Source organism: Octodon degus, unplaced genomic scaffold (genome assembly GCF_000260255.1).
Source record: "Octodon degus isolate 3935 unplaced genomic scaffold, OctDeg1.0 scaffold00072, whole genome shotgun sequence".
In the NCBI taxonomy this organism is placed as follows: domain Eukaryota; kingdom Metazoa; phylum Chordata; class Mammalia; order Rodentia; family Octodontidae; genus Octodon; species Octodon degus.
In genome coordinates this window covers 2,329,407-2,337,586 of record NW_004524648.1, presented here as the reverse complement: position 1 = coordinate 2,337,586, position 8,180 = coordinate 2,329,407, and the positions used below count along the sequence as shown (strand labels likewise).

At 41.5% G+C, this 8,180-nt stretch overlaps 2 pseudogenes; one reads left to right on the top strand and one right to left on the bottom strand.

Moving 5' to 3' along the window:
* Positions 1–672: 672 nt before the first annotated feature.
* LOC101581038 lies at positions 673–1,044 on the bottom strand (annotated as a pseudogene).
* Positions 1,045–6,332: 5,288 nt separating this feature from the next.
* On the top strand, positions 6,333–6,780 carry LOC101580639 (annotated as a pseudogene).
* The last annotated feature ends 1,400 nt before the right edge of the window (positions 6,781–8,180 follow it).

The window sequence follows — 8,180 nt, the reverse complement described above, 5'->3', positions numbered from 1 at the left end:
TTGCTTTTAATAGCATTTAGTTACATCATTTATAATGCCATTTGTTTATAAAAGAAATTAAGACTGATTAGTAACTTAGTTTGGGCTTTCTTTTAAAATGGACAACAGGGGAACTAGTTAGGAGTTCACAAAGAATATTTCTGCATGATATGCTGACCCTAAATCCAAAGGATAAAGTACAGATATGAATTTCTTAAGCTAATGATCAACTTTCTAAAAAAATCCTATTTTTTTTAAATCTTCTTGAAAACTAACTGTAGATGGTATTCTCAACCCAACTTGTTGGGGTGGAGCCTCATTTTATATGACTATCAGATTTAGAGCTAAAAACCAAATGGTGGGGCTGGGGAGATAGCTCAGTGGAATAAGTGCTTCCCTGGCAAGCACAAGGGCCTGAGTTCAATCCCCGGTCCCGCCAAAAACAAAACAAAACAAAACAAATGGTGTCACAAAAAAGTTGTAGTCCAGGGCAGCATCCTCAGTTCCTCAAACGAGAGAGCTTCCACGCGTCCGTCATCCTGCTCCTCTTCTCCTCGCTTTCACTTACTTTCTCCTTTCTTAAGGGAGCAAAAACATGTAAGTTCACCAGAATTCTGAAAGTCAGTTTGTACAGCAGTGAATGAGTAGCTTTGGCCTTTGGAACTGCAGTCACTTACATCAGAGGTATTTTCTTCATTCTGGGTCGAGGTGTGGTAAAACGGGGCGAATAAGATTTCCAAATGCAGAGTCTTGAGTTATGAAGCATCCAGATGAATGTGCGTGAGCATGCTGCCAAGCTGCCTTCTGCTGGGCTGCAATATGCTGCTGCTCGGCATGATCCCGGAAGTCCTTGTTCAGAGAAGGCCTGGAGAGCGCGATGCTAGCTCCCAGATGATTTGTTGAAGACTGGTTCTGCATAAGTAATTTTCTTTTTTTTTTTTTTATCCAGCTCTGCTAAGATTGCAACTCTATTTTTGTTTTGAAAACCTTGTCCTGAAGAGTTTGCTGACATCTTGTTTTGCTTCAACTGTGCTCAGTAGCAACTGATCAGCCCTTTACCATCACCTCGGAAGCGAGGGTGCCCCGGGCTCTCACTGGGCACCAGCCTGCCCAGGCAGTCGCGTTACGGCCCCAGTCCACACATGCTTTCTGAGCTGGTTTTAATATCTTATTGGTTTCTTCATCAATGAAAGTGTTCAATAGAATTTTTTTTTTTTTTTTTACAGTGCAAGAATTCCATTTATTTGTTTATTTTTTGCAGTACCAGGGATTGAACTCAACACCCTGAACTCAGCAAGCGCTTATTCTGAGCCCCCTCCCTGGGCCCTCCAAGCCCTTTATTTTTTATTTTTATTTATTTATTCATTTTTGGAGGAACCGGGGATTGAACTCAGGCCCTCGGTTCAATAGAATTTTACATCAGTCATGATTTGAACTTTGTGTGTGTGTGTGTGTGTGTGTGTGTGTGTGTGTGTCTTTTTGACATAGGGTCTCGTTACGTAGTTCAGGCTGGCCTTGAGCTCACTTTCTAGCCCACCCTCACTGGTCTTGAACTTGCCACAATCCTCCTGCCTTAGCCTCCTGAGTGTTGGGATCACAGGCATGCACCACCCCCCTGGCTTTAAGTTTTTGTCTTGTTTCTTTTTTTTCTTTTCTTTCTTTTTTTTTTTGCAGGATCGGGGATTTGTTTCATTTTTTGAGAAAGAGTCTCACTCAGTAGCTCAGGCTGTTCTTGTTCTTTTTTTTTTTAACGGTACTAGGGATTGAACTCAGGACCCTGTGCTTGCCAGGCAAGTGCTTACTCTACTGAGCTATCTCCCAGGCCCCTCAGGCTGTTCTTGAACTCACTGTGTAGCCCAGGCTAGCGTCAAATTCATGGAGATGCTTCCGCCTCAGCCTCCTGATTGCTGGGATTACAGGTGTGCATTACACCTACTGTGAGCTTTTTTGAAAACTGTAATTTAGCACAGAATTAAAATGCTTTTTTCTCTTACATAAAATTGTTTTTAAAAATCTTAAATTCTACTCTATAATCCCAGTACTAGGAAGGGTGAGGCAGGAGAATCTCCATGAGTTTGAGGGCAACCTGGGCTATATTGCAACACTCTGTCTCAAAAATAACAACAAAATGAATAATTTTTAGTTATTCACTTAGATAATACTTCTTAGCTTGGTGTGGTGGCATATGCCTGTAATTGTACCAGTCAGGAGGCTGATGCAGGAGGATCACCATGAGTTTCAGGCTAACCTAGGCTACATAGTTCAAGAACAGCCTGTGGGGCCAGGCAGATAGCTCAGTGGCACAGTGCCTGCCTGGCAAACACAAGGTCCTGAGTTCATTTCCCAGGGAAAACAAACAAACACCCCCCTATACACACACCAAAAAACAAAAAAAAAAAAAAAAAAAAACCAAGACAAGGAAAAAGAAAGAACAAACTTCTTACCTTGAAAAAGTATAAGAGCAAGTAGGTAACTCTTAGAAAGCATCTGTTTGTTTGTACAGCTCCTTTTCAGGCCAGTTCCTTGGGGTCAGGGAGTGGTTTGTTTATATTCTTATAGCCCAGCCCAGCTCCTGACAAAGAGCTGACCATTTCTGCAAGTGAATGAATGAAGGGATGAATGAAGAAGGCAGAAGGGAACTTATGCTCAAAACTCAGATCTTTAGTCACCAGATTGAGCCTGGAACCCACATTCTTAGCTCTACAAGGTATTTTTCCCCAGGTTCTGGGGATTGAGCCCCAGGTCTGCACAGGCTAGGCAAGTGCTCTACCATTGTGCCCCAGCCCCAGCCCCAATCCTACATATCTTGCAGGAAAGTGTTATGGGTCCCTCAGAATAGGAACCAGATCAGCCAAATTGGAACTCGGAAAGCCATTTATTATTGAGCTCAGGGCCCCCATCAGCTCTCACACAGGAGAGGACCAAAAGGCAGCTAGCCCAGGAATCGGGTTGAGGGGCTTTTAAAACATGAAACTACATTCTGTTTGGAAAACAAATTCATTGTCTGACACAAAACAATGCTTTCAGGGTCATTGTGACCACTACCCAAACTAAATTTCCTGGGACTTTGTTTTAGTTTCTGGTTATCTTGCACCTGAGTACCTGCAGGCAACCTTGCATAGCCCGAGGTTACAAGAAGTTAAAACCCCTTTAGTTTCCTTTTGAAGTCATCTCTGTAAGCTAACTTTCTTTACAGGAATTGGTTGGGTAGGAATTTTATCTAGCAAACAGCAAGTAACATCGACTATTTACTAAACAACTGAGAACAGTGGCAAGTATACATTGTTACACAACAGAAAACACAAGATTTACATTTATAGTCTAAAATGTGAGTTGCCCCATTACAGAAAGCAGTAGACTGCACGATGAGGTTCATTGGATGACAGCAGAGATGGTGCTATTTTCATTATCTACGACAGCTTCCCTGTTTCTACTTTCTCTTTGTGGTCTCAGTGGCTACTATTGTAATGAGCAGGTTAGACCTGAGGTTTCTTTCTCTAGATAGATTGGGGTTTCCCCCTTGGCTGGTGCTGACATGAGTAGCCTTGGGTACATTTTGCAGCTTTGTGTCCTCCTGCTACTTGTGCAATCTGGTCCCTAGTGTCTTCCCCAAGGGACACAGGCAGTGTCCACTGCTCATCAGCACCAGCCTGTCCGTGGGCAAGAGGAATCCCTGCCTCTGTCTTATGTCTTTCAGCTACATCTCTTCCTAAGAAAGAAATTTTGTGAAGTTGAGGTGTCCTAGCCACCCAAGGCAAGCCTCTTTTCCCTCTGAGCCTCAGACTCAGTGCCTGAGACCTTCCTGGAGGGTGAGAGCCGTCCGGTTGAGTGCCCAGGCTGCGGGGCAGTGTGGACGGATCTTGTATCAGAGCTGTGCATTCAGGAGACCTCAGGGTGGAGCTGAGGGTTGGGCGGGCTGGGAGTGGGGGCGGGAACCCAGGGAGTCTGAAATCTGAAATGGAAATATGGCCTTCCAAGCTGTTATGAAGGTTTATTTGTCAAGGTAGGAGAACAGTACATATTTTACTTAACAGTTTGTCAATTTAATTTGTAACATTTCCTATTTACACATATGGTGTGTGGGTCTCTATGTCTGCTCTTGTCCTGGGCTTTGCAACTGTTACAGCAGCCCTGTTCTTTCTTTTTCTGCTTTTCAACTCATTGCAATCATTTCCTGATTTTCACATCAGACCTGATGGCACCTCAAAAAAAAAAAAAAAAAAAAAAAAAAAAAAAAAAAAAAAAGAACTTTATATGCAGTTAAATTAACTTCAGCATATCCATATGGTAGGAACTACCTGGCACTCTGTATAAAGAGGCAGCTCAGTGTAGGTGGATGGAGCACCACGGCCAAGAGGGCTACAACCTGTGGACAGGAGGCAGATGTGGAGCAGTGACAGGGTTTCCTGACACCTGCTACCCCAGCAGCATCAGCCCGCGGAGCGCTTCTCAGGGCCGACATCTGCTGCTGAATGTACTCTCTTCTGGGGATGGTGGAGCCCAGAGCCTTGTCTCCCACCAGGCAAATGCTCCACCACTGAGGCACACCCTTAGCCCTGCTGGACCCTTGTTGTCTTCGCTATTCTCTCACCTTTGGGATGTCACCTTCTCAGAGTGGACTTCCTTGACTGTGGCTGTCTCGTCACATGTGTTTTGCTGTCTTTCTTTTCCTCCCTGATGTCATCCTTTGTCATACATGTCTAACAGTTTATTTCTGCATCCTCTGTCTTTCTTTCCTAGAGTATAAGTGGGAATTTGTTTTGTTTACTATTGTACCCCAAAACCTGAATGCAGTGCCAGGCATACAATAAACTTTTTTTTTTTAACCAAATAAATGTACATGAGTTAAAAAGAAGCATATAGGGGCTGGTGAGATGGCTCAGTGTTCTAAAGCACCTACTCAGAACAAGCTAAGCCAAGCAAAGTACAGGGATCGCGGTTCAATCCCCCAGCACCACATGCCAGCCAGCCCCGCCCCCTGGTGGGTTGAGCTGGCCACACACACACACACACACACACACACTAAATAAATAAATAAATAAATAAATAATCAAAAAAAAATAAGCATATACCTTGTATGCTTATGCCTGGAATTCCTCTAAGAGTATACATAAGAAACAGATAAAATGATTGTCTGTTAGGAAGAAAAAGAAAAGACTCTCAACTGCCACTCTATCTTTTTTTGTATGTGATGCTTGACTTTGTTATTATATAATATGATACTTATTTTGAAAATGATTGTTTTTAATATCCCATAAACTCATTAATAGAAATAAGAATTGACAAAAAGTTGATTGAGCCCCATTTTGGAATACTCTACAATAATGAAAACACAAATAGTGGTCAAATATGACCACGGGGGTGGATCTCTCAAATGCAGAGAGGAAAAAAAACAAGTTGCAAAAGAATATAGTCAAATTCATAGACACAGAAAGCAGATTAGTGGATGCCAGCATGAAGGGGGAAGGGATTGGGAGTGATTATTTCATGCTATGGGGCATTTTATGTATATATATATATTTTTAATACTAAATATATATATATATATATAGATATATATTTTTTAAACAGGGTCTACAGGGTGTCACTACACAGATCAGACTCTGTAATCCTCCTGTTTTCAACCTTCTAAGCACTGGGATTATAGGCATGCACCATCATGCCCAAACTCAATCACTGCCTCAGCGCTTCCCTGGGATCATACCCTGGTCCCTGTCTCTGCCTAAGCAGGTGATATGGGACATTTTAAAATTAGGTCTGCAGGCCAGGGATACAGCTGAGTGGTACAGTGCCTGCCTGGCAAGTGCAAGGTCCTGTGCCCAATTCCTGACGCCATAAATAAGTAAATGTCTGCAGAGAAACAGACACAATAGGGGCTGAGGGAGTAGCTCAGTGGTAGAGCACTCACCTACCATGCAAGGGGCCTTGAGTTTGATCTCCAACATCCTCTCCCCTAAAAAAAATAATTATTTTATATAAATTGGATCTATTTCTACATAGCCAAATGTGGCTTATAGGTTATGGAGGCCATGAAGTCCTACAATCTGCAGCCTTTGGGTATTTCAGTCTGAAAAGCCTGAGAACTCCATTTAGTGGGTGCACAAAATGCCACTGAAAAATACACTTCAGAGTGGTTAATTGTGTGTTTTAAAGTTATGTCTCAATTTAAAAATATGTAGCACAATGCCATTTATGTATTGCTTAAAGTACATGAAAGGGGCCGGGGAGATGGCTCAGTAGAATAAGCGCTTCCCTGGCAAATGCAAGGGTCTGAGTTCAATCCCTGGTTCTGCCAAAAAAAAAAAAGCATATGAAAAAGCAGAATTATGTACTGTTTGAAGATGCATGGGGCCATGTCTTCCGGAGCCAGCGTGAGCGCCCTGCAGCGCCTAGTGGAGCAGCTCAAGCTCGAAGCCAGCGTGGAGAAGATCAAGGTTTCCCAGGGAGCTGCAGAACTGCGGCAGTACTGCATACAGAATGCGTGCAAGGATGCCCTGCTGGTCGGTGTTCCAGCTGGCAGCAACCCCTTCCGGGAGCCCAGGTCCTGTACTTTACTCTGAAGACCGTAAGGAAGAAGTTCATTGAGGAATCCCTTCAAGCACAGTGATGAACGACTCCCTCCAAGTTTCAAGAAAATGTTTTTGTTTCATCAAAAGACTTTTAGATATTTCACACCTTTCTTGTGGCCAGGCCCAGAAGCCAAATTTTTACAAAAGTTAATAATTTTCTACTCAAATAAGGAAAGTGAGTGAAGGAGTAGGGTTTTAAATAGTAATAGTCTGGTTCTTTTGTCGAAGTGCTTTATTTTAGTAAACAAGAACCTTATCAATAAATACACCTCTTTCATAAATGAACTATTGGTAGTGTAATTCCTGGAATACTGTGCATGTTTTATTTACTGAATGTTTACATTTTAGGAAGCAAAGTATTTTTGTCTATTAAAAATTGAATATTTGTAATTTGTTGTTCCTAAGATTTTTATAATATAATAAAATTTGTTCTTTTCTCATGAGTTTACAATTATCAAATGAAAACAAAAAATATAATCTAGGGGAAAACAGACCCTTATGCATTTAGTGTCTTAATTTTTTATAATTGGAAGATTTATGTTTAACACTAACCACAGGAGATATTCCTAAGCCAACTTGTTTGAAAAGATTAATGTTTCTCTTGTGTTTGAAGCATTTGATCCTTTTTCTCATAGATTTCTGTAGCTTATAGTCGAGATTGCACTTTTAAACAACACTACATTATTTCACGTCCTGAAACAATACTTAAAATGCAAATGACATGTACAAGAGTGCAAATAGTTAAAAACAAAATAATGTGAAAATACTACAACGTAAAGGAATTCTTGATGCCACAAGTGTTTTATTTGGATGGTGTGCCTTTGATTTATTTATTTATTTTTTAAAATTATTTATTTATTTATTTTGTGTGTGTGTGTGGCCAGTTCAGCCCACCAGGGGGCGGGGCTGGCTGGCATGTGGTGCTGGGGATTGAACCGTGGTCCCTGCGCTTTTGCTTAGCTTAGCTTGTCCTTGTTCTAAGTAGGTGCTTTAGACCACTGAGCCATCTCACCAGCCCCTGTGCCTTTGATTTAATTTGAGACACTGTTAGACATTTTATTTCTCTTTGTAAAAATATTCGAAGAGTTTGGGAATAAAACCTTTGCTGAATTAAAAAAAAAAAAAAGATGCATGGGCATGTAGTAAAAGGATAAGGAACACAGGGAAACCAGAAACCCTCAAGTTCAGAGATTTCCTTTGGCGCTTGAGAGGAAATCAAGAATGCAGAGGTTATGCAAGAGTCTCCCCCTGGACTGGAAATGTTTTGTTCCTTACACTGGTCAGTGGGTAGATTGTTGTTTTGTACAGGTATTTCTCCTTTAACAGCCTACCTGTTTAATGACTGGACTTACACAGGAGGCCCACTGTTTGAACCTAATGACTGGTCTTTTTTATGTAGTTGGTACATTTTGCTTATATAAAGCCCCAATGGGACCAGAGAGATGCGTCAGTAGGATAAGCACTTCTCTGGCAAGCACAAGGGCCTGAGTTCAATCCCCGGTTCCACCAAAAAATAAATAAATAAAGCCCCAATGTCTGTTTTTGTACAGCACACCTTATGTAGTACTATAATTTTTCCTGATTATATCATACAGTATATTACTGTAGTTTTATGTCTGTTATATATCATAG